The sequence below is a fragment of the Peromyscus californicus genome, unplaced genomic scaffold (assembly GCF_007827085.1).
Source record: "Peromyscus californicus insignis strain IS unplaced genomic scaffold, ASM782708v3 Scaffold_17__1_contigs__length_78620276, whole genome shotgun sequence".
In the NCBI taxonomy this organism is placed as follows: Eukaryota; Metazoa; Chordata; class Mammalia; order Rodentia; family Cricetidae; genus Peromyscus; species Peromyscus californicus.
The window spans coordinates 15,890,206-15,916,818 of NW_026294469.1; the positions used below are offsets into that span (position 1 = coordinate 15,890,206).

At 43.4% G+C, this 26,613-nt stretch overlaps 1 long non-coding RNA gene across 3 annotated transcripts in view; it reads left to right on the top strand.

The window, feature by feature from the left end:
* Positions 1 to 26,613, top strand: part of LOC128112609 (uncharacterized) — a 292,581-nt gene that overhangs the window by 97,350 nt on the left and 168,618 nt on the right. The window contains exons 14-16 of one of the 3 annotated variants that reach the window (XR_008219048.1): positions 23,274 to 23,341; positions 24,167 to 24,309; positions 25,557 to 25,689. The exons of 1 other annotated variant lie outside the window; for it this stretch is intronic. This is a non-coding gene — a long non-coding RNA (uncharacterized LOC128112609). Of the gene's footprint in view, positions 1 to 14,882; positions 14,931 to 15,318; positions 16,611 to 23,273; positions 23,342 to 24,166; positions 24,310 to 25,556; positions 25,690 to 26,613 lie in introns of those variants that run through there. One more of the 3 variants, XR_008219051.1, reaches the window with a different exon arrangement.

The following is a 26,613-nucleotide window of genomic DNA, read 5'->3' on the forward strand; positions in this document are numbered from 1 at the left end:
GAAAATTGGGTTGGGAACATGAGGGATCAGGTGGGGGATGGGAGGGTAAGTACTAAAAGAGATAACTGGAAAGGGGGCCATCTTAGGGTCAGGAAGAAACTGAAAAGAGAGAGGAAGGCTTGTAGGAGCCGGAGGAGTCAAGGACATCGCAAGAAAATCCACAGAATCAACTAACCTGGGCTCATAGGCACTCACAGAGACTGAACCAACAACTGAGGATCCTGCATGGGACTGACCCAGGCCCTTTGCATATATGTTATAGTTGTGTAGCTTGCTTGGTCTTCTTGTGGGACTCCTAACAGTAGCAGCAGGGGCTGTCTCTGATTCTCTTGCTGGCTTTTGGGATCCTATGCCTCATAGTGGGTTGCCTTGACTAGACTTAACATAAGTTGAGGTGCTTACTCTTACTGCAACTTGATATGCCATGTTTTGTTGATATCCACCTAAATACCCTGCCCTTTTCCGAAGAGAAATGGAGGAGAAGTGGATGGAGGGGCAGAGGGGAAGTTGGGGAGGACTGGAAGGGGAGGAAAGAGGAGGAACTGTGGTCAGGATGTAAAGTAAGTAAGTAAGTAAATAAATAAATAAATGACTGTCAGTCTGGATTTAAAAAAAAGAAGAAGACCTAGTTGTTTGCTGAATGCAAGAAATGCAACCCAATGGCAAAGTTAAACATGGCCAGAAAGTGAATGGATAGAAACACATAATCCAGGCAAAAAGATCAACAAAGGAAGTAGGAGTTTCTGTATTCATGTATGAATGAACAGACTTCCCAATAAAATTAGGTAGAAGAGATGAAGAAGGTCACACCATAGTGATAAGGAAACACTTCCAAAAAAACGATGTGTAAGCCAGGCAGTGGTGGTGCACACCTTTAATTTCAGCACTTGGGAGGCAGAGGCTTGTGGATCTTTGTGAGTTCAGTGCCAGTCTAGTCTACAGAGCAGGTTCCAGGCCAGGACTGTTTCACAGAGAAACCTTGTCTGGAAGAAAAAAAAAGATGTGTAACTGTAAATATATAGCATAGGATTTCAGTGCATCCAATTTTATAATCCAGATACAAAGGCTCTGCTCAAGTTCAACAAAACAATTGTGGTTTTAGTTCTTCCTTCTTACCGATAGATAAGTAATTGGGGTAAAAGGGGGATGGATCAACAAAGAAACATCAGAATCAATTTACAGTGTAGACCAAATGCAAATCATCATTAACAAACATTTATACAATAGTTTGTCCATCATCAGTAAACTTACGTTCTTCTCAACAGCTTATGGCGATTTGTCTAAGCCGATCATATTTTAGTTCATAAAGTAAGTCTTAAAATACAAAAAAAGTGAAATAAGTTATTTTATTAGGTCATAATGGAATAAACTAAGCAACTAACAGTAAGAGAAACTACAGAGAATAAACGAACATAGAAATTGAATAACAGACATTTAAATTATTAGTAGATTATTGCAAAAATTATGGAGAGAAATTCCTAGGATCATATAAAAATAAAAACACAAAGTACAAAAAAGGATAAGATATAATCATAAAAATCTAAGAAGGAAACACAACTATATATAAACACTTACATTAAAAGTTAGAGAGATCTCTTCTGTTACCACCAAAGGTCGAGTAGCTGCCAGGGGTCTGGGCCGACACCTGGGGCCATGTTGGTTATCTGAAGGTCATGCTGCTACTGGAGCCATAGAGATCTGAGTGACCTGCACTGCCACCCATGGTCATGGTGTTCTCTGGCCCAGTGCCACAGCCTAAGGCCATGTCTGGGTCCTTGGTCCTACTGTGGCCAGGTCTGGGTTGACCTCCATGGCTCGTGTTCTAGGCTACCATCTATGACCATATTGGGGTCCAAGGGATGTGCTGCTGTTGGGGCCATGCTGATCTGGCTGGACCAGGCAAGTGTGTCATCAGGGCCCAAGCTGCTGCTGAGGGCCATGTCTGGGTCTGTGGCCCTATAGCAGCCAGGGTCTGTGTCAATGTCCAGGACTCCTGTTGCCACCAAAGGCTGTACAGATGCCCAGGGTCTAGGCGGGCACCTGAGGCCATGTTGGTGTCTGAAGATCAGGCTATCACCAGGGCCATACAAATAGGGGTGGCCTGAATTGTCACCAGGGCCATAGTGACATCTAGGCCTGAACAATGGCTGGGGGAGGGGCATGTCTGTGTCTGTGGCCCTACTGCAGCCAGGATCTATGTTGATGCCTGTGGCTCTTGTCACCATTGAAAGCCATGTGGCTGCCTCGGATCTAGGCAGCCCACCTGGGGCCATGTTGGAGTCCAGGGACCATGCTATTGCTGGGCCCATTCTGATCTGAGAGGCCTGCCCTGATAATTGAAGCCATGGTGACAACTAGTCCCAAGCTGCTGCTGTTGGCCATGACTGGGTCTGTGGTCCTGATGCAACTGGGGTCTGTATTGATGTCCATTGCCCATGCTACCACAGGGGCCCATGGGAACCGTGTGTTGAACCATGTGTTGAAGTATAAGGGCCATGTTGAGCTGGCCCTGCCCCTTACTGACCCTGGGAGAACTGCCCCTTCCTCATTTGAGAGCTATCTCTGTCCTGTCTGCCCTGCTGGTCTTGCCTCTCATAGGAGCCCCACCCCCATCCCCACTTCCACATTTGGGAAAGCTGGCTCCACCCCTCACTCAGCTGAGGGAGGTAGTCCCAGTAGCCTGAAATGACCAACCCAGCTACTACCCAGGCACACATACAGGGCTTTGAGTTGGCACTCCCCAACATCTACCCCATCTATGACCTGCTGGAGTACATAAAGGGTGAAGAGGTTGGCCTGGGGAACCATAACCACAAGAGTTCCATGACAAGGGGCAACTGCAGGATATCAAAGAGGAGATTCAGTGAGGGTCCAGCATTGATGGTGTTCCAGAAGCCAGAGGTCTTGAACCTGACCAACAACATATCACACAAGGAGCATTTGCAAGTAAAGCTGTTTGGACAGTAGAGTGTACTATATGATACACTGTACCTCCCAATGCCACTAAGATGAATGAAGAGGGTATGGAGAGGAGGAAAAGATGGAGGAGCAAAGTGGTGTTTGTTTGCTTATTTGTTTTGTTTTTGTTTGGTTTTTAATTAATATTTTAATTATATATTTTTAAGTTTTCCTTTGGTGGAGGACATTACAAAGGTGAAGAGGGGATATAGAGAGACTGGGAAATGAGTAGGACTGGGGTACATGATATGAAATTCCCAAGGAATCAATATAAATTATGTTTAAAAGAATTGGAGATACTGCAAAATAGCCTAATCATGAACCTTAAATTCTTAGAAAAATGAAAACAAGTCAATGTCTAAATTAGTAGGAAAAATTATAAGGCTTGTTCTTCAGTAGAAACTGAAGAACATCACAAAGGATCAGTGAAACAAACAAAAAAATGGATTTTTGAAAAAAATAAAAAGAACAGGGAAACCCTTAGTCAAACCACATTTAAAAAGAGAGGATCCAAAACCAGGTCTGCTAGTTTATGCTGAAATAACCAATACTCAGCAGGTTGAGGCAAGAGGACTGTTGCAAGTTTGAGGCCATCCTGGGCTACAATGAATACCATGACAGTATGGACTAGCCCACTTTATTGATGAGCATAGGTGAAGAAATCTTCAATAAAACACTTGTCTACCAAGTTTTACAAGACGTTAAGATGATACACCATGATCAAATTGGATTCACACCAGGAATGCATGGATGGTTCAACATATGCAAACCAATGCACACAATACAGTACATATACAGAATGAAGCACAAAAAAAACCCACAAAACCATTTCAATACATCTAGAAAAACTTTTGATTCAAATACATTCATGATAAAAAGTCCTGAAGTAACCAGGATCAGACAGATTATACTTCAGCATAGTAAGTGTTACATATGACAGATTCCTATAGCTAACATTATCCTGTATGTGGGAAATCATAAGAATTGCCTCTAAAATAAAAAAAAATAAAAACTACAGAAGACTGTTCAGGATCACTATTTTTATGTAGTGGAGTACTTGAGTAGCATAGTAAGATAAAAGACAATAAAACAGATGTAAGTAGGAAAGAAAGAAGTCAAACTATCCCCATTTGACGATAATAGGATCCTGGACTTATAGACCCTAAGAATCCCCCAAGAAGACTTACAGATGATAAACACAAAATCAATAGATACCACCAACAAATTTGATGCTAAAGAAACTGGGAAAACAATTCCATACATAATACCTCCCTTCAGATTAAAATACCCATGCCACTAGAGGGATCCTATACCGAACATGGCCTGGATGTCCAGGAACTAGAGGCTGGATAGACCAGAGGCCTAAGACAGAACCAAATATGACTGGAAAAAAATGCAATGAAATGATTCCTGGTGATACTCTGCAATATTCATAGATTGTTGCCTAGCCCAATCATCATCAGAGAGGCATCATCCAACAACTGATAGGAATAGATGCAGAGACCCACAGTCAAACATTAGGCAGAGTTTGGCAAACTCCACAGAAGAGGGAGAGGAAGGGTTGTAGGAGCCAGAGTGATCGAGGACACCAGGAGAACAAAGTCCATAGAATCATCTAAGCAGGACTTATAGGGGCTCACAGAGACTGAAGAGACAATCAGGGTCTGAGTTAGGTTTTCTGCATGTATGTTATGGTTGTGTAGCATAGTGTTCTTGTGGGACTCCTAACAATGGAACTGGGGTATGTCTTCGACTCTTTTGCCTGCTCTTGGGACTCTTTTTCTCTTACTGAGTTGCCTCATCTAGCTAGCCTTGATATGAGAATTTGTGCCTAATCTTATTATAACTTGTTATGCCATGTTTGGTTTATATCCCTAGGATGCCTGCTCTTTTCTGAAGGGAAATGGAGGAGGGGTAGATCTGGGAGAAAGGTGTTGGAGGGAACTGAGAGGAGTGGCGGGAGGGGAAACTGTGGTCAGGGTATAATGTATGAGAGAAGAATAAATAAAAAAAATCTAGTAACACAACCTAATCAAATATGTGACTATAATAAAAACTACAGTATATCGAAGAAAACAACTGAAGAAATCAGGTAGTAGAAAGACATCTCATGTTCATGAATCAATAGAATTAATATTGTGAAATGGATATATTATTGAGAATAATCTATTGATTCTATCTAATCCCTACCAAAATTCCAATGACATTCTTCACCAAACTAGCAAAATTAATTCTGAGAGTCAGATGTAAACACTAATTCCTCAGTCAGTCAAAACAATCTTGAAGGGAAAAAGCAACACTGGATGTATTGTAATACCTGATCTTTAGATTATACTGTAAATTAACAGTAACAAAACCAGTATGCTACTAGCATGAAAAGAGACACATACAGGAATAGAGTGGATTACATGCATAGAAAAAAAATGCACACATTTATGGCTATGAATTTCAGTAAAGATTCCAAGAATATGCATTGGGCAAAAGGTAGTGTTTTTAGTAAGTGGTTCTGGGAAAACTGAGAACTCACATGTGAAAGAATGAAAGAAGAACTTAAATTTTTAATCAGTATAAAAAATAAACTCAAGCACTGGCAAGATGACTTACTGTGTAAAGATGCTTTCCATGGAAGCCTGAAGATCTGAGTTCAATTCCCAAGTGGAAGAAAAAACCCATTCCACAAAGTTGTCCTGTGACTCCATAGGCACGTGTTCTCTCCACTACTTGTCAAACACACACACACACACACACACACACACACACACACACACACACACACACACCCCTACTACTACTACTACTAACAATAATAATATCAGCTCAAATGGATCAAATAATTTAACATAAGACTTGAAATTTAGAAACTACTAGAAAAAAGCATTGGATACACTTAAAAATATTTGCATAGGCAAGGACTTTCTGATAGGATTCTAATAATCAGTAAATAACAAGATTGAAAAATGGATTACATCAACTAATTCTAAATAGTCAAAGAAACAATCACTTGAGTAAAAAGGAAAAAAAATCTTCAAAACTGGAGAAAGTATTTTCCAATCATTCATTCTGAGTAGGTGTTAATATCCACATATAAAATCATAAAAATTAAACACTAAGGAACAAATAGTTCAATCAGTAAATCAACAAATGACCCAAGCACATAGTTCCCAAATGAATAAAAACAAATGTCCAATAAGCATATGAAAAATTACTCAATCCCTTTAGTCATTAGGGTAATGCAAATTAAAACTCCACTGAGGTTGGATTTTTGTCCAAGTCAGAATGACTTCCTTCAAGAAAAAAAATGATGCATGTTAGTGAGGTTGCAGAGAAAATTAAACCTTATATACTGTTTGGAAATCAATGAGTCACTTCTGACATGGGATTACCCTGCAACCACAGAATGTTTTAATAGTTAAAGATCAGTGGATGGATTTCATCACATTAGTAGAAGGCACTGGAAAAATTTTGTGTTAAGAAATTCAGGAAAAATATTTGATAAAATTAATGACAAAATAGTTAGCAAACTATGCATAAATATAAGCTTTCTGCTCAAAGGGTCATCTTTCTGTAAAGTCAATCTATGAAAACTGTTCCTTTTGTGGATAGAGTCTTTTGGGATCATTACCAATGTTGAGTGGCTAACTAACATATTTTCTCCTCAACATTATACTGGATGCCCATGACAATTAAGTAAGGGAAATAGGGAAGAATCTATTAATTGAGTTGGAAATCAATAAGTAAAATCATAGTATTTATTCATAGTTTATAGTGCCTTTTACGTAAAAATATCTAAACAAATCTGCAACTTATCAGCATTTACAAATGAATTTAGCAGGTTTTGTGCAATGCTATGCATTAAACAGATTTTAGAACAACGTACAATCATATACAACTGGAAAAATGAAAAATTTAAATGTATCAATTATAGCATCAAAAATAAAATATGAAATTCCATGAGTAAATCAAAAATGTGAATGATGTGAACTATGATAAGAATAGCTATGACATTTTTGGAGCAATGAAAAGATCTATTCCATTGAATATTATGATTTTTCTTCTACAGTGACAACAGTTATGATGGAATGGTTATAGTAATAGACTAAGGGAAGCAGAACTACACAAATACAGGCCTTGATTTAGGGCAGTTATGGTGCTATATTGCAGTGAGCAAGCATTTATTAAATGCATGGAAAACAAAATAGGTTCCCACATGTTTTAAAAAGCAACCTTGACCCCTACCTAACATCATTAAAAAAATCAATCACAGATGTAATAAAATGATAACAATCAAAATAACAAACCTTATGGAAAACAAACTAGATAGTACTGTTCCAATCTCAGAAGAGGGAAAAAGTTTTAGAGGAGAAACAACACTAATCACAAAGAGGAAGATTGGCACTTTATCTGTACTCAATTTGATAGAACATCTGGTTTTATCACAAACCATCAAGAGAGTAAAGATAGAATCCAAATGGTGAGAGGTGTTTGCAATATATGTAACAAAATCCAGTTTCCAGAATAATGAACTTCTACAGATCAATAAAAAAGATAGTCCAAGGGAAAATGGGAGAAAAGATGAATAGGGATTCTACCCAAAGATGACACATCCACCTTTATTGGCAATGAACAATTATGAGAAAAATGCAAATCAAAACCATAATGCGATAACACTATAAAATGATAGATTCAGTAATTTTCAAATCTGTTAATAATGAATTTTCATAATGCTTGAGATGAAATTTGTTATGTTCACATGATACCCTATGATATGGCAATGGAAATGAACACACGGCTGTTCCATGCAGAGTGTAGAAGACTCTTCAAAGTCTGACATCAAGCAAATGGATCCAAACACAAGACTTCCATTTAATGGAAGGTTCTGAAGCAGGTGGGTTTAAGCTACAGTGTTTACAAATGTAGATTACACCTACAGAACTACAGAATTACAGAACTACAAAGAAAAGCAGTTGGTCACTGTCTTAGGGCTCCTACTGCTATGATGAAGCAATATGGCCAAAAGCCACCTGGGGAGTTTCACCTTATAACTTACAAGTCCATCCCCAAGGGAAGACAGGGCGGTAAGTTGGAGGCAGGAACTGGAGCAGAGGCCATGGACCAATGCTGTTTACTGACTAACTCCTCAGCCTGCTTTCTTACACCACCCAGGACCTCCTTGCTCAAGGGTGGTGCTGCCCACACTGAGCTGGGCCCTCCCACATCAATCATTAATCAAGAAAATGCCCCACAGATTCTCCTGTGTGTCAGTCTGATGGGAACATTTTCTCAGTTGAGGTTCCCTCTTCCCAAATGACTCTAGCTTGTGTCAAGGTGGCATAAATCTAGCCAGCACAATTACCGTTGCTTAAAACTGTGCCAGTGGTTTTCTCTGCAGGCTGGGAGGGAGGAGCTGTTGGAGGCTGTGGGATCTGGGGAATGCTTGTCTTGACCTGGGTTTAGCAACACAAGGGCTCATTTCGTGAGTATCACTACTGCTATTTTCTGGGCTGCTTGCGATTAAAGCCAGTGCTTGAGATGCCAACCAATGTGTACCACTGACCTACATCTCAGTCTTCTATTTTTGATTTTTGACACAGGGTCTCACTGAGTAGCCTAGTGTGGCCTCCAGCTTTCAATCCTTCTGCCTTAGCTCTGTAATAGCTGGGATTACAGCAATGTACCACCATGCCTGACTCATGTTGTAATATTTATTAAAGTGTACACTGTACTCACAGCCCTTTTCGGCATATGTGACCGAATTTCGCAGTGCAAAAGAGGTGAAGCCAAGTTCAGAGACAAAGAATATGCACCTCTACTTCATTCTCCTTTCCTGTCTCCTACTTTTTTTTCTTCCTATTTTCAATCTAAGTATCATCTAGGTCAATATTTCCTAGAACTAGTTTATGTAAAAACAAAGTAAACACCTTTCCTTAAGGTTTCTTTCTTTCTTTTTTATTAAAAATCTCTTTTATTCTCCACAGGAAAGCATTCTGGAAGGCAGGTGTTAGGAAGAAAGAACTGACTGGAATCGTTAGTCACCCCAGGGCTTTTCTGTAGTATATTACATATTCTGTTTGTTTTTGCAGCTATGGGGGTAGAAGGAGTAACACTGCAGTTAGAAGCTCCAAAGTCAGTGAATAAACTCAGGTTGTGGTTTAAAGAGTGTGCTTGTTAATGATGATAACCATACCTCACAGATATCCTGGATTAGGTGAGATCATCTGCTTGCTTGCAAATGTAGGTCCATCTTGTGATGCTTCATTCCAAGAAGGCATCTTTTAGCGTTGGAAAAATAAGACCCATAAACTCTCCACACACCTGTCAGAAGACTGAAGTTCTCCACCCATGCCAGCAAACCTGTAAAGACTAACTGCTTTTGTTCCCATCCCCCCCCCCTGCTATTTTAAAACAAAACTCTCCCAGGAGGAGCCTGACACTTCATTGACATTCTCCTCCTGCCTTCTGGGTCCCAGAGAAGGTGAAGGCAGGAATCACCCCTGACAGCAAATGAGATGGACCAGGAAGGACTGACCAATCATCTGGCAGTGATGCACATCTGACTTACTGAGCAGACAGTGAGGCCATAGGGTGGGAGTGTCCTAAAAGAGTCCAAGGAAGGGCTACAACACCCAGAAAGTCACTGACTCAAACTCTATTGGCACAGTAGTTGTTTATTTCCCAGGAGCATGTCTGCCTCGTGTCCCCGCCATGCTCACTCCCTGGCGAGGAGCAGCGCGTGGGAGCTGTCGACTCAGTGTGAGAACCAGGATGGATGTGAAACCTTAAGAGCTGGGCCTGCAGCCATCTCTGCTCCCTGCAAGTCTCTCTCCTGCTATGGCAGTGGCGGTAGTAGCATGGTTGCCATAGTGAGGGAAGAGAGGAGAGGTGGGATTTTGAGTATAGTTCCCAATGCCTCCCTTGGGTGGGGAACTCAATTGCTGACTTTTTCCTATGTCTTTGAATGTCACCTTGAGGTATGAAGATAACCTGGTTCCTAAATCCAAAGGATAGAACCCCAGTTGCTCAGACCTTTCCATTGTCCTTAAGGCTGTCTGTCCTGAGTTTCCCTGCTTGTGGAGCCACCCCAAGTCACCCCTGGAGCCAGGCTCTCGGGGAATGGAGAGGCCTCCATAACAGTCTGGGGACCATGAATTGTACTGTTAATTCCTCACAGTACTCAGGGTCTACAGCACAGGATATGCCCCATGGCCAGGAAAGGACAACCCCAGTGTCCTGCCTTGGTGAGACATCACACACTGAAGTGTGGCATCAGTAGTGTGAACAGATAGCACAGGGCAGGGATGGGGCATGGAGACTGCATTACTGTAGAATTGTCTCCCAGTGGGTCTTGTCCTTTATTCCACAAGGAACTCTCCAAGGAATATCTTCTCTCTCTTTTTCCTTCCAGATTACCAACAGCACAGAGTGTCTTTTACTTATAATAACCTCTAAACAAACCTTCAACAAGGGCTTCAATGTCAAAACTGATGGTCAGCTTTAGCGAGACTGGGGGATGTGGTGATATTGTGTTCCCCAAAATATTGTGTACCCTAATAAACTTATCTGGGGTCAGAGAACATAACAGCCACTAGATATAGAGGCCAGAAAATGGTGCCACACATGCCTTTAATCCTAGCATTCTAGAGGCAGAAATCTGTCTGTATCTCTGTGAGTTCAAGGCCACACTGGAAACAGCCTGGCATGGTGACTCACGCCTTTAATCCCAGGAAGTGACGACAGAAAGCAGAAAGGTATATAAGGCATGAGGACCAGGAACTAGAGCTAGTTAAGCTTTTAGGCTTTTGAGCAACAGTTCAGCTGAGAGCCATTCGGATGAGGACACAGAGGCTTCCAGTCTGAGGAAACAGGATCAGCTGAGGAACTGGCAAGGTGAGGTAGCTGTAGCTTGTTCTGCTTCTCTGATCTTTCAGCATTCATCCCATACCTGGCTCCAGGTTTGTTTTTATTAATAAGACCTTCTAACAATTCATGCTATAGGGGGAACTATATCTCACCTGGCAGTAGGAGAGACCCTTGGAGAAGAATCTGATTTCAGGGGAAGCCAAAACATTTTCAGCCTAAGGCCCTCCCACAAGGATTCAGGTGGAGCATTCTGGAACAACACAAGAGCTGGTCCTGCAGATGTGGGGATCATTATCACAGAGTGCACCAACACAATTATTAACCAGAGCACTGGACCACTCAGAACAGTTGGGATCATGTATTGGGCATAAAAATCTCTCTTCAGAGAATAGCTAATCTCCCCAGAAGGTGAAATATTGAGGTGTTAGACAATAACCTGCATCATTTAGGTAGAATACTGAAATAGATGTGCTGTACACGAGTGCATAGCTGATCAGTGACTGACATTTTAAGTTCTATTTCTTGAAAAGAAGGATAGACCATGTTAGACTGGGAAACCTAAACTTTTGCAGAGATCTTTAAAAGTAGAGGAAAAGAGACAATACCAAACAAGCATACGTCACTGGAAAGATGCTGAGGAGACAGTGTGAAAGTCAACTTCAGATCCTGTTAGAGATGCCCTGGGGGGTTCTAGCTGTCTGCATTGGAAGGCATAGTTTCCCACCTACTTGACTTTAGCATACCTTTCCTAGAAGCAGTGTAGCCTAAGGCAGATATGCTTGGATTAGAAGCCATTAGTCTGGGATGGCTGCTCCACCACTTGCTAGGGGTGGGATTTGGAACAGCAAAGACACTTCATCTTCCTGAGCCCCTCTCTCTCATCTGCAAAGCCAATCCTGTCCATGTTGATCCAAAGGAAGTCCTTAAAATTCAGCAATGATGGTTATTATGAATTCTGACCTCTTTGATGTACACAGTGCCTTCTCCATTCTCTGAATTCTAAAAGCCAGCTAATCTGTGCATCCTTCATTTTGACCGACCTGCACCTTCTGCCATTGTCTCTTAATTGCTTCACAAGTTCATAGAAGCTTCTTAAGTTGAACATAAACTCACTGGACCTGGGCCTTGTCTTAGACACTCACTGGATGCTCAGAACATTGCAGGTTCATAACAGGTACACAAAAAAATTGTTTCTGTGATTGATTTATATATCTACGAGGACCAAAATAATCCCAAAGTGTTCTCAGAGGAAATAGATCTTGGGGTTGACATTGACGAATGAGTAAGTAATGACAAGAATTGTTCAAGGGACAGAATGGCTGGTGAGGGCAATGATAGGATATTGTGACAGTTTCTTTTCTAACTTTTTACTTTTCTGGCTGCTGATCCCCCTAGAACATCTAGCAGGTTTTGAAGTCATTTATCACCTTGGTGCTTTGTGAGAAAAATCAAATGAAACAAAACCGAAAGAGAAAAATCTCCATCCAACAGCTGGACAGCTCAGTTATTTTTAGGGACAGGAGAAGCCAGTGTTTGGGACTCAGCAAAACACCCCACTCTGCTTGGAGTTGGCGAGTGCCTGGAAATGCACGGGGCTAAGCATTTTCTCAGCTGCAACTCTCTAGCACGTGTGAGTTGAAGGGAAACTCAATCCATCTGTTTCTCATTCATTTACATCGAACCCATGAAAATGGCCTTTGCATGATGACATTTTCCATGATTTTACTGGAAATATTAATATAATGTTGAATCCTTTTTTGTATTCTGGGGTTCTCAGCTTTTGTCTTTATGGAGAACCCAAGAAGAGTGGAGAATGCTCAGGGTGCCTGTCACCACACTCCACTCATCTCTTGAGAATTCATGGTGGCTCACAGAGTCTGACCATTTTGGAAAGAGAACAGAGTAAAGGCATCCCCAAGGTCTCAGATTCCTTGTTCTTGTTTCTGGCAGAGCCTGAGAGATGGCCCAGGAGAGGGAAAAAGTGCTTCAGAGGCAATTTGGTCAGTAGACTAATTATGGGACAAAGAAAGTTTTGATTCCAGACGTTGTGTGACCTTGAGCAAAAGCAATTCCTTTTCTGTTCTTTAATTCCCCAAAATGTGGTAGGAGAATGATATTGCAGGTTTTGATTCATCTCCTGGAAATGGCTCATGTGGTTGAAATGTGGTTTGTGATTTTAGGAAACAAAATTACCACAGCAAAGAGGGCCGAGGAGATGGCTCAGAGGGTGAAGTGATTGTTGTACAAGCGTGAGAATCTGAGTTCGATCCCCCAGAATCCATGTGAAAGAATGTGGGTGTGGCAACGGGCACCTGCAATCTCAGTGATGGGGAAGTGGTGACCGGAGGATGCCTGGGGCTCACAGTCCTTCCTGTTTAGTGAAACTGGAAAGCTCCAGGTTCAGTGAGAGAGAAAGTCCCCAAAATATGTTGGAGACTAATTGGGGAAGACACCTGACTTTGACAGCCTGTGCATATGTGTGCACCTTCATGCACCACACACACAACACACACACACACACACACACACACACACACACACACACACACACACACACACACAGAGGCACATATTCACACACATGTACAATAGGAAGACATTATTTTTCCAGACATCCAAATGGTAGTCTTGATTTCCTTGGTGGTGTACACAGTGGGTAAGATACCTCTAGCACTGAACACAGACAGTCCCAAACTGTCCATTCCCATTCTTTTCCAGACTCAGTAAAGAGTCTCAGTATAGTTTGAGTTTGTATCTCAAGTCCTGAGTGATCATGACTGATCCACAAAAGGACTAGGTTTCTGATAGCAGATCCTCCCAGGCATCTCGTCATTTGATACACGCTTTTGAGCAGGCACTGAAGGAGATCTGTGTCCATGCTCACACCGACATAGCTAGTGTTCCATTGCAGGAGAAATGTGCACACTCTCCCCAGAACTAGATCCTGAAAAGGAACTTGGGAGCTCCTGTGTTCGAAACAAAGCGCATGCAGCTCATTTGTACTTTTTAATAATTGGAATTGATAGCAATGAGGTATGCTTGGATTGTTCTTAAGCAGAGGAGAGGTAATTTGACTGGACCTGTTTGAAAATGGGTTGGAGTAAAAGGGAGTCACTTGAATTCCAGCTGTTTATCGGGTTACCTATCTTCCTCTCTTTTCCATTCTCCTATTGTCAGAGGGGAATATGAAAATGGAACATGTACTTAGACAAGCTTCTCTTCCTTTTCCCCTCTTGAGCACATTTTGCTTGTGTTTGCATTCCCAGGCTTTGGGCAAGAGAGACTAAGGCACTGGCTGCCAGATTGGCTATTCTTTCCAGATGAGCTACTCAATACTACAATGGAGAGAGATCAAGAAAGGGGAGAAGAGGAGGAGTAAGAAAAGGACTAGGAAGAGAGAGGAGGAGAGGGTGGGTATGTAGGGTGCCAGGAAGAGCAAAGGGCAAGAGGTCATTGGTAGAGGGCTGGGAAATGCATCCAAGGAAGAAAACTGGGTTCCGGGGGCAGGAGGAGAAGGCAGTGTGCTTTGAAGGGAGGGAGAAGAGCAGAGAGAAAGGGCAAGAAGAGCAGGGGTCCAAGCCAGAGCAGCTTCCCAGACCTGCTGTCTGGCCGACTGCTTCAACATCTGCATCCTGGCAGGGTGTTTCCAAATGAGGATGCCTCTTCCCTGAACCTCTTCACCCACAGGGCGCCTGCCCACTCACACCCTCCCACAGAACTTACTTTTGCTCTTACTCACCAGCCACTGGTGCCCAGATAACTGAATCAGCTCTGGATGCGGCCAACCTCAGGAGCAAACAGGAGAAAAAGCATCTGTGATTGGCATTACAACTCAGATGTAGGAGCAAATGACCAGCTACACCTTGCTGCTGTGACCTTCACTTGAGCAATTGTGAATCCATGGACAGAGCATGGAAGAAGGAGTCAGAGTTTGGGGACAGAATCATTGTATTGTATCCAACCCTACCATCGGTGTGATAGGGACTAGCAGTCTCTCACTGGTGATTTGGGCAGGAAATAAAAACAATTTTATTTTGTTATTTTTTATTTCTGACTTCTGGACTTAGGTGGAGACAATTCAGATGGATATCATCTCCTGGCATCTTAGGCTTGAGGTGAGTCACGGAGAGATTCCCACCTTTTGTCTATTCTGGAGCGAGAGTGGAGGTTCCAGATGTAACTTCCAACAAGAGAAGGAGGAAGAGCTTGCTGTCTCAGCCATCCCAGCTTCCACAGTGTCCTCTTGCCCCTTCCAGAATTCACTGTTCTTGGGTATCACCCTCAACCAACACCCCACAGCTTCTCAGCTGGTGTATAGTGTAATTAATCCCTGATAATCTAATTGCCAGTCAGATACAGAAAGGTTCTTGTTCAGCTCTTCTCTGAGACATTAGCCTGGACAGGCCTCCTTGCCCCTTCTGCGGATGGCTGATTTCTTGTTTTTTGTTTGTTTGTTTTTGTTTTGTATCACCCCCTCTCACTCCCTTGATTTGCCTCACACAGAGAAAGATGTTGAAATGAAGGTCCTTGGTGGAGGGGTCAAGGTGGACCACCTCACATGGCCTCACCTCACCTCTGAGGAGCTGGAAGGTGAATATGCGGAGGCACTCACTCAGGGAGGCACGCAGGCCCTCTGCAGAGAGCATATGCCGGAAATGAAGACTCAGTTTGTCAGAAGAGACCTTATTGCCTGTTGGTAGGCCCAACCCTACAGGAGCTCCTGCAATTTACTTTCTATGGATTGCCAGATCTAAACTGCTAGATGTTGCATGGATTTTTCTGTGGAGAAAAGGGACAAATATTCCTTCACTCCAGGTAGGGCACTGATGGCAGGTGAAAGAAGAGTCCATCTAGGTCCCACTTAGTGATACAGCAAATTCCGTAGGGGTTATCTACAGAAGCGCGAGTGACTCATGGGCAGCTGCATCAACAGAAAACCTCCCCAGCATGGATGATGACTCAGGATAGCTGCATCAGTGGAGATCCCTGCACAACCTGCAGCCAGCTCCGATGCGAGAAGAGCCTCTTTTCCCAGCACTTGTTACTGCTTATATAACCTTGGGAAGGGCCCCCAAAGCATACTGAGCCTTGTAAACTTTGTGTATTTCTGAGTCTTAGGATTCTCTCTCCTCCCTCAAGGATGGAATGCTTTGCTTTGGAGGAGACAGCTACACAACACAAGTGCACCGTGTAGTCCCACCTAGTCTTTCCATAAGATAATGTCCTTGTGAGGTGCTATTCTAGTATGCTGGCTAGTTTTATATCAACATGACACAAGCTCGAGTCATCTGAGAGGAGAGAGCCTCAGTTGACAAAATGCCCCCATAAGATTAGGCTATAGGAACTAGGTGGTGGTGGCGCATGCCTTTAAGCCCAGCACTCGGGAGACAGAGGCAGGCAGATCTCTGTGAGTTCAAGGTCAGCCTCGTCTACAGAGAGAGTTCCAGGACAGGCAGGGCTACACAGAGAGAAATCCTGTCTCAAAGAACCCAAAACAAACAAAACAAAAAAGGTTCTGCTATAGGCAAACATGTAGGGCATTTTCTAAATCAGGGATTAGTGTGGGAGCACTCAGGCCACTCTGAGTGGTACCACCCCTGGGTTGATGGTCCTGAGCGTTACAAGAAAGCAGACTGCACAAACCATAAGGAGTAAGCCAGCAAGCAGCATTCCCCCATGGCCTCTGCATCAGCTCCTGCCTCCAGGTTCCTGCCCTGTTTTAGTCCTACCCTGACTGCCTTTGATGATGAACTGTGATACAGAACAGTAAATGTAATAAACCCTTTCCTCCCCAAGTTGCTTTTGGTTGTGGTGTTTCATCACAGCAATAGAAACCCTAAGACACCCTGTCATAGGCTCCCTGCTTCTACCTGATCTACCAAGTACCTCCCTGAAGGGCAAGTGTTGGGACGGGGATAGACTTATTATTATTTTTTTTTGTCTTTATATGGACTAAACCAAATAGTGGAGCCGGGCGGTGGTGGCACATGCCCTTAAGCCCAGCACTTGGGAGGCAGAGCCTGGCAGACCTCTATGACTTGGAGGCCAGCCTGGTCTACAGAGTGAGTTCCAGGACAGGCTCCAAAGCTACAGAGAAACCCTGTCTCAAAAAACCAAAACCAACCAACCAACCAAACAACCAACCAACCAAAACTAACCAAACAGTGGAGGTTTCCTAGAAATTTGCACCTCCATGTGACAGCAGTAAGATTAGGTTCAAATAGCTCTTTGTCCTTACCAGTACGTAGTTGCTGATTTGGCCTTCCTAAAGGTCCCCATTGGCCAAGAGCATTTATGTGTCCCTTAGATGAACAGTGGAAATTGGGGTGGAAGAACACTGGGAGAGCAGGGAGTCAGCCTTGAGGAAACGACAGAGGGAGGTATTAAGATAGGTCAGTGTGAGATTCACTGTCCCCAGAGGACAGGGTGAAAATGTAATTCAATATAATTTATTTATTTTTCTTTTTATTTATTCTTCTCTCATACAATGCACCCCAACCACAGCCTCCTCTCCCTCCACTCCTTCCAGTCTCCCCGAAAAATCTCACCTCTATCCCAGATCCACTCCTCCTCTGTTTCCCTTCAGAAAAGAGCAGGCCTCCCAGGGATATCAACCGAACACATTAGAACAAGATGCAATAAAAATAGGCACAAACCCTTATATCAAGGCAGGATGAAGCAATCAGCAGGAGGAAAAGGGTCCCAAGAACAGACAGAAGAGTCAGAGACAACTCCCACTCCCACTGTTAGGAATTCCACAATGCCCCCCCCCCCCCACCTCAAGTTAAGCAACCACAACATACATGCAGAGGACCTCACACAGACCCATGCAAGTTCTGTGACTGCTGTCTCAGTTTCTGTGAGCCCCCATGAGCTCTGCTTAGCTGATTCTGTAGACAGTGCTCTTCTGGTGTCCTTGACTCCCAGGGCTCCCACCATCCCTCCTTCCCTTCTTCTGTAGGGGTTCCCTGGGCTCTGCCTAATGTTTGTCTGTGGGTCTCTGCAACTGCTTCCACCATTTGCTGGATGAAGCCTTTCTGACGGCGATTGGGCTAGGCACTGATCTATGAGTATAGCAGAATATGATTACAAGTCATTTCATTGGCTTCTGACTTTTTTTTTTTTTCACCAGTCATGTTTGGCTCTACCCTAGGTCTCTGGGCCATCCAGTTTCTGGTTCCTGGCCATCCAGGGAGTATCAGGCATAGGCTCCCTCTCCTGGTGTAGACCTTAAGTTAGACTAGTCATTAGTGGGCCACTCCCACAAGCTCTGAGCCATTATTGCCCTAGTCCATCTCACAAGCGGGATAAGCTGAAGGCTTTGTGAGTAGGTTGTTATCCAAGTTCCACTACAGGAAACCTTGACTGCTTAAAGAAGATGGCTGAATCAGGCTCCTTATCCTCCATTACTAGGAGTCCTCAATAGGGTCATCCTCACAGGCTCCAGGGAGTTTCCACTGCACTAGGTTTCCACATCACTCCCCAAGGACCCCCAATTCCAGTTAATGTGGGTGAAAATGTAATTCAATACAAATTTATATAAGCAGACCTACAAGGCAGGGATGGGATTATCTTTTGTTGAGAACTTACTATATACAATTTGATCATTCATTTACCCTCAGAACAACCTTGGCAGGCATGTTACACTGTACTCTTTTACCAGTGAGGACACCAGGCTCCCAAAGATTATGAAAATGACTTCAGATTGCACAATACAAATAGTAGGGCTAGCACTTTGATGTGAATAAAGGGAAGTCACATATTTTAGATCCTATCTGCCCTGAGGAGTAGTTCTGATCCTTGTTGAAGGGGAGACACCAGGGCAAAGCTCTTTCTCTGCTCCCTGTAGGAACATCACAGCTAGTTCAGACTCTATTTTTAAGAAGCTTTCTACTTCTCATACCTTTTCCCCTCTTACACTGGCTTTGAGTTGCCACAGCATGCATGGATAGAACCAAGTAAGATAATTTTCTATGCATGAATTCCTTCCTTTGTGTAAGCTAGGTTTTTGGGGTGAGTGAGGTGGGGGACATGTTAGTTTTGCTTTCTGATACCCTTGTCACAGCCCATGATGAAGCAGTCACTGAGTGATCAGCATGGCTGAGTCTTGTGGACATTTCTGAGCTCTCTATTTGCCTGACTCTGACTTGAGCAAACTTCGTTGGAAGGTTGTGGCGGGAGAGCGGTGACCTTCAGGGACATATTTCTGCCAGTAGGGCTTATCTAGGTCCTTACAGAGTACAGAACAGTGCCGAGTATTGGTAAGTAGCACACATGGCCACAGTTGGAGGCCAGGTCCCTGACCTTAGTCCAACATCTTTATCCTCAACCTGGGCCCCAGAGAACTTTCTGTTATCCCTCAGTTTACCCCTGCTTATATACACTGGTGCTGGCGGGAACCTGGAGTCACATTCACTAGAACCACTTGCGGACAGGCCTACACATCTTTATCCTAGGATGCTTAGCTCCTCAGGTGGTATTTCACATGCGTTTTCCTTTGTCTGGTTAGTTGCCCCATCTACTTGGCTCTGCCCTCACTGTTGTAGGACACCTTGCTCCTTGTGGTTCTCTTGCTACTTAGTCTTTGAGCCACTATGTCCCATTTCATGGCTCCTGCCTAAGGCTTCTTGCAGTCTGCCATTGGCCACGAAGTCTTCCTGAATGTGCCATCATGGATACATTTTCATCTCCCAGGGTGATTCTTAAGACCAGAAGGTTCATGATATTATTGAATGCCTCATCTCCCATGCATAACATGCTTTTGGTGGGGTCAATAGAAGAAGAATCTGCTGTGATGACTGCTGGTAATTTTGTTCAGGATCTTCTTTTGAGTCCGGTTTTAACTTAGACTTGATTCATGGCTGGACTTGGAGGTATAGTACTGGCAACACTCCTGTTGGATTCAGAGTGGCCATCTTACATGGGCTACTCCCACTTCACTCAGGACCAGTCTGGATTACTGGCTCTATTTTCAGTTGGTTATTTGAGAATCTGCTCAGTCCCTCATGAGACAGATGTCCAATTGGACCATCCCACTTTCATTCCACTTGGTTTCCAGAATTGTCTTAACTCCAGGTGGCTGAAGTGTAGAAGCCCCCATACTGGCCCTCTTGCCTCTTGGTCCTTCTGTTCTATCTGCCTCCAGGCTTGAATTGAGTCTTTTCTCCAGTCTGGGGCAGGGGAAATGTTGCATACCTTCCCACTGCTGTAACCGCCCCCAAACCCTATTCCTCTTTTAGGGTCGAGCAGATCTTTCACTGCTTCAGGAAGTGTTCCTTGATAATTTTTTCTGCACAGTTTAATGCCTAGAGTCTTTGGTGTCAGTCACCCAGAGGATTATGGGACCACATCACCTCCCAGTTATACTCTGCTGGCTCCCAGGATGCCCTTGACTGTATAATTGGTATCTCTTGTTTTTCTCAAAGTGCTCACTGCTTGGCTTATGCTCAGTGAACTTTTGATGCCTCAGTGACTTTGAGGGTGCAGGTTGTCTAGGTTACCATCAGGGGATTAACCCCTTTCTCTGTTGTGACCCTAAGTTCCACCTGGGTTCATTAAGACTCTGCAGGAAGGCTGAGGAACTGGCTTCTTCTGTTCCAAAACAAGTCCTGTCCTGGCCCTCACCATAGCTCCCGCAGCTCCACCACTCTGCAAACACAAGAGTTTCCTTCCTTCCAGGTGTTTCTCTGCACTACTAATGGAAGATGTGTGGATTTTGGCAAAGCTTTAAAACTGGCAATAAATAACAAAAAATTCAGCCTACCGTTCTGCATATTTTATAACTCTATCTAATAAAGAAATAATCTAAGATGGCACCTGCTAAGAAAACTTAGTTTATTGAAATATGACTGTAATATAGAAAAAGATGGCTAATGCACCGGGCTGCATGATATTAATGCCCTATTCTTCAGCTGGTGTGTTTAAAAGAAGTCTCTCATGTATTTTATTTTATTTTATTAGAAGCCATAACATTAGCTTTTAAAGACATTGTGAGAGAACGAAGAAAAGAGATTTGGACTATTAAAAAAAAACCAAACCCTTAGCAACTAGACCTGTTCTTCTCTATAAATGAAACAAACTAAACAAAAAAAAAAGTTTTTTTCCCCCATAAACATTTTTTTTCTTGGCTGGAATATTAGGACAGTATATTAAATTCCCCCAAAAGGAGGCCCCAGAACTATTTACATAATAATGCCTCCACTGTGGTTGTGACAGATGGGTTTCACTGACGCAGACATACTGTTAGGGGCTTAGCAATAGATTAAAAAAACCACCACAATACTGTGCAACATAATAAAAGTGTATTGTAATGTACATCATAACTTGTGGCCAAGGTTAAATTTGCAGACAGAGTATGGAAGTCGTATTCCATTACACGAAATAAATGTTACACAGAGAAGCATTAAAGATGAGTTGACTTAACCATTTATTTTTAGTTTATATTTTATTCTATTTTCTTGGCCTCATTTATGCAATATGTTTTTAATCCCATGAAATGTAATTGTTATGGGCCTCTTACCTCCTGCTTGGACTGAAGGACAGTCTGGGATCCCCAGACTGGATTAGCTTGGTAGGTTTATATTTCAGGAGGTTGGAGGTGTTCTCTATCAGAGAATGGCTGGTGATATGTCTCAGGGCTCAGCCAGTAGTGCTCTCCGAGGGTAGCTTCCTTGGCTTATGTGGAAAATTTGGAGGCTGTAATTCTGGGGACTTTCTCACTGTCTGAGAGTCAAAAAAAGACATAAGAGCAGAAACTAACATGAGCTCACCCACATATGACTGAGCATGAACAGGAAGGTGGCTGTCGTCGTTATTTTGGTCCAGTCGGGACCACTGACTTTGTCTTTCCTCTGTATACCCAAACTCACACTGAATTTACCAGAATGCTCTCCAAGTTTTGAAGAGAAAGTAACGGTCTATTGCAGTCAACAACTAGTGATGTTTAGACCTTTAAGGAAAGATGAAATGTATGTCTTTGTGTGTGTATGTATGTATGTATGCCAATGTGTGCACATCCGTGTGTGTTCATGTGTGTCTCTGTGTGTGCACATGCCTGTGCACATGCATTCCTGTGTGTGTCAACGTGTGAAGGCTAGCAGTCAATCTCCCCCAGTGTTGTTCTGTAGGTGTCATCTACTTTAAGAAAGAGTCCCTCGCTGGACCAGAACTCACTATCAGGTTAGGCTGACTGACTAATGTCCCAGGAGTCAGCCTTATCCACCTCTCCAGCACTGTGATATGAAAGCCATTCCATCACACCAGGCTTCAAGCCATTATGCTTACACTGTACCAAGTGAGTCACTTCCCCACCCCTTGGCAACATTTTGAAGCCATGCTTGAGATTCTAGGTTGAAATATTCTTTTATAGATTCTCTTTCTCTTGTGACAACTTGGGAAGTTTGTATTGCACTGTTTAAGGGAGATGGCTTTTCTGTTCAATCAAAGGGTCCATCAATGTGGGCTGTAGGTCCTACTTTAAACAAATGATGTTAACCTTGATTTAAACAGTCTGTAATTCTAATACCTTCAGTTAATCAGAGTCAGCAACCTCTCAGAAGACATTCCAGAGAGATTCCACAGAGAGCACAGTGTCTCAGGGCCTATGGCAACTTGGGCAGTTAAGGGTATGATGGCTACTCAGGGTCCCTCCTTGGGAGCCAGACTATGGTGTGCTGGAAGACAGAGGTATTCTAGAGACTACAAGCCAGGTCTAAGTACGGCTGGGAGAGTTTGGTTTGGTCTTAGCTGGGTCAGTGCTTGTTTCTGAGTTAGGCTTGACCATCAACGCTAGGTAGTTCAGAAAGTTGACATCTGGGGATATTCCTGGGAGGAAACAGCAGCACCCTTCTAAAGTGACTAAGTTCTCAATTCTGTTTCTTCAGACAATAGGATACCAAGCCTCACCTGAGCCTATGGCTTCTTCATGGAGACACCTGAAGTATTAGGCAAGGCTCATTGCCAATATAAGCAATGATCAGCAGAAATATAATATAGACCACAAGGAAGAGCTTTGTGAAATTTAAAGTTTCCTAGTAAAAACATTAAAAATGAGAAAAGAACCAGGTGAAACTATTTTTTAGACTTTTAAATGTAATTCCAAATATCTAAAATGTTCTACCTTAACATATCACTATGATATTATTAGCAAGATATTTAATACCATTTTCTAGAAATTCTATGTTTATTTGTACTTAAAGCAAATTATAACTGAGACTAGGGAGTTTCAGAGCAGAGAGATCACGTGGTTCCAAGATATGGTTTACATTGACTATCAAACAGTCAAGAGGAAGCAGCAGAACAGAGTGTATGGTCCTTGGGAGGGCATGGTGGAGATAAAGTTTGAGAATAGAAATGAAGGCCACACACTGTGAGTATTAAAAATCCTCTAAGGTAGGACAGAATGGAAGAACATGGTGAAATGGCCTTTGGATCCTTTCCATGACAGTATCTTTCTACAGGCAGAGACCAAACTCTCAATTCCCCTAAAAGGGAGTCGCTGTCTGCAGAAGGGACCAGCTCACTCAAAGTAAGTATGAAAAAGGACCACAGACATACTGAGGATGCTCAACAACCACATGACAACTCTGGAAAGTTCAGGAAAATAGAGGCCTTTAGGTCATCCATCTATTGTAGACCTTTGTCCCAGGAATAAAGCTAGATTAAGACCCCCAAAGAAATAAAAATTGCCAAATTATTTTCAAAGCAACTTCAAATTTTTAAGCTTATTTTGTTTTAAAGTCAACATGCTTACCATATGAACCTATACAATTTTACATATGTACCCACTGGGCTCCACCTGCAAGTGGGATGGTTGTTCTGCCAACACACACACACACACGCACATACACACGCACACGCACACGCACACACACACGCACACACACGTGAGCACATAGGGCTCCACCTGCATGAGTGGGAGTGTTCCCTAATCCCCGTAGTAGCACACATAGAAATTCTGCCAACACATACATACACACACTTGACCATTCAAAACCACACATGCCTTAACAATAAAGAGAAAACACTTGAGAGCAGTGGATGAATGAAGATCCAAAGCCAAGGTGATGGATAAAATTGCTGACCAGGCACCCAAACAGGTAGCTGAAAAAGTGACCCCAGGGTGTATTTGCCCCTTTTCCTTCCTCTCCTGTCAATTTTCTGTCAGCTTTAATATCTGTCAGACTTTGGGGTCCTTACTTGCCTGTCAGTTTCTCTCTGTCCTTGGATGTACATTTTTTTTTTCAGGGTTCAGATGAGTCTAGGAATGTGAGATTTGGTAAAGTCAAAAATGTTGTTTGTTAATTGTTTTTCACTAGTTTGGATGGGGTTTTGAAATGTACCTCTTCCCTAGGACACTTCTTCCCTCACATACCTCCAAGGTCTTCTCTGAACTACCTGAAATCCTTCCTCTTCTGAGCAGAAAATGCAGGCAGAAGCCACTTTCTGCCCTTTCTTCAGACTCTTACTACTTAGCACCGACTCAGGCCCTGCTCAGTAAGTATAGAGCAGAGAGGTGAACGGATTGCTAATTTACAAACTCATTCTATTTGCCAGTCAGTTTTTGATCTAAGCTCTGGCTGTGTATGTTTGCTACTTGTCTTATTGTTGCGATAAAACACCCTGCAAAGGCAACATGAGGGAGGAGGGATTTATTTTGGTTCACATCTGGAGGGGGCTACACAGCAGAAAGCGGCTTCATAGAACTGGCAACCGGAGGCTGGGACTCTTCACCTCCTCACCTGTAAGCAGAATCAAAAGCAAGGAGGACTGGACAAGAAGCAGGGCTAGCCTATAATCTCCCTGGCTCATCCACCAAAGGATCTACTTCTTCCAGCTAAGGATTACATAACATCCTTCCCCTGGGGGGGGGGGGGGTGCGGGAACAGTGCCATCAACTACGGACCAAGTATTCACACACAGGAGCCCATATGACACATTTTGTGCCCAGATCTGTAATACTATGAGGTATTTGCCCAGAGTTCTGATGTTGGCCAAAGAATGAGAAACATATTCTTGATGATTTCTTAGGTTCCCACTGCCATGATGATAGACTTCATTGTCAGCACACTCCAGATTAGCTGAAAGACTCCATGAAAGCACTCAGATTGGGGCTTTGGAGATAGCGGAGCAGGTGTGGTGTGCTTACCTTGCGAGCACGAGGACCTGAGTTCAATCCCTAGAGCCCATGTTATAAAAAGCTGGCATACTAGTGTGCTTACAATCTCAATGCTTGGGAGGCAGAGACAGGTAGGTCCGTGGAGCTTTCTCGCCAGTCAGCCTATCCTGTTTGGCAAGTTCCAGGCCAGTGAAAGTCTTGGTCACAAGAAAACATGGTGGTTAACACTTGGACATTAGAAATTGTTCTCCAGCCTCTACAGGTGTGCTCACAGAACTACACCTATATGCCTATCATGTGTGCACCAGCATCCACATAAACACACATACACATACACACACACACATCAGAGAGAGAGAGAGAGAGAGAGAGAGAGAGAGAGAGAGAGAGAGAGAGAGAGAGAGAGAGAGAGAGAGGAATAACCACAATGGTGCTGGAAATAGACAATGGAACAAACACCTGATGAATACAGAGACATCGTGCTGTGACAGTTACCATTTACCCTCTGGCAGCTGGAATTTTGCATCATGGACTTGACAATGAATTCTCTGAGAACAAGGAGGTCAGGGTTAGCATCCAGGAGTTTTTGTAGACTTGGAACTAAATCTCACCTCCCATATTACAGCCTCTTCAGTTCGAATCAAAGTGGAAGGACCAGGCAGACCTCATCATCCTGGTGACTGTGGCACACGACTTTCACATTTAGGAAGGAAAGCCAGGAATACTGCGTGCTGTTGACATGGCCTGTATCATTCCAGGTATCTCAAGTATATTATTTGACTTAACTTTCCTAACTAGGCAATTATTCTAGACAGACTGAGGATTCTGGAAACGAACAGTCTTTAGCTGCTATACATGATGGCTAAGAAACTTCCAGAACTGACATCTCTGTCTTGTCAGTGGGCAGATTTGTTTGGAGATGCATGGGATGAGCTGAACCGATACACACAGCAGTGGAGCTGGCAGGAGAACACAACATGTGATTAGAATTCATTCCCATTACCCCTTTCCTCTGCCCTCAAAGGCTCTGTAGTGGGATGGCCCAATAGGTTAGGTCCTGCCGAAGGATTTGGAATTTGAGGTTAATGATTTGAAGGGGAAGAAACCCCAGCATTGGGATATTGGGTTACCTAACACAGCAAGAGCAACAGGAGGTTGGGGTGGAGGGGTCCTGAGGACCCGAAAGGGTGCCCAGTGTTTTGAGCTTATTCCCGAGGCTCTTTGTCCCCGATTGTTTCTTTGCCAGGCCCACTCCCTCTGCTGTTTTCTGTCTGGCTCCTTGGCTTTCTTTTCAGTACTCTGAGTTGCTAGGCAACTCCAGTTTGGAGCTGAAGTTCTCACTGTGCTGAGCAGCTTCCATGCAGGGAAGAGAGTCTGAGGGAGCCTGTGATTACAGGGGTCTGTGCAGCAAGGAGGACGACAGCAGCCACCTCCCTTCACCCCTCCTCACCTCCTGGGGAGAGGAAGCTGGAGTTCTGGACCAGGGAGGCAGAGCCATGCTTGGGTGGTTTGCTGTTTCCCCAGTATTTCTTCGGTTCCCTCCTGCCATCAGAACTTCCTTGAATCTAAAAATCACAACTTCCTGGTGTGATGGCTCCTGCTGCCTCCCTGAGTGCCCTGTGACATGGATCATCCAGTTCCTTATTACCTCCCTTGTGGTTGCTCCGGCTGCCATTCTGTTA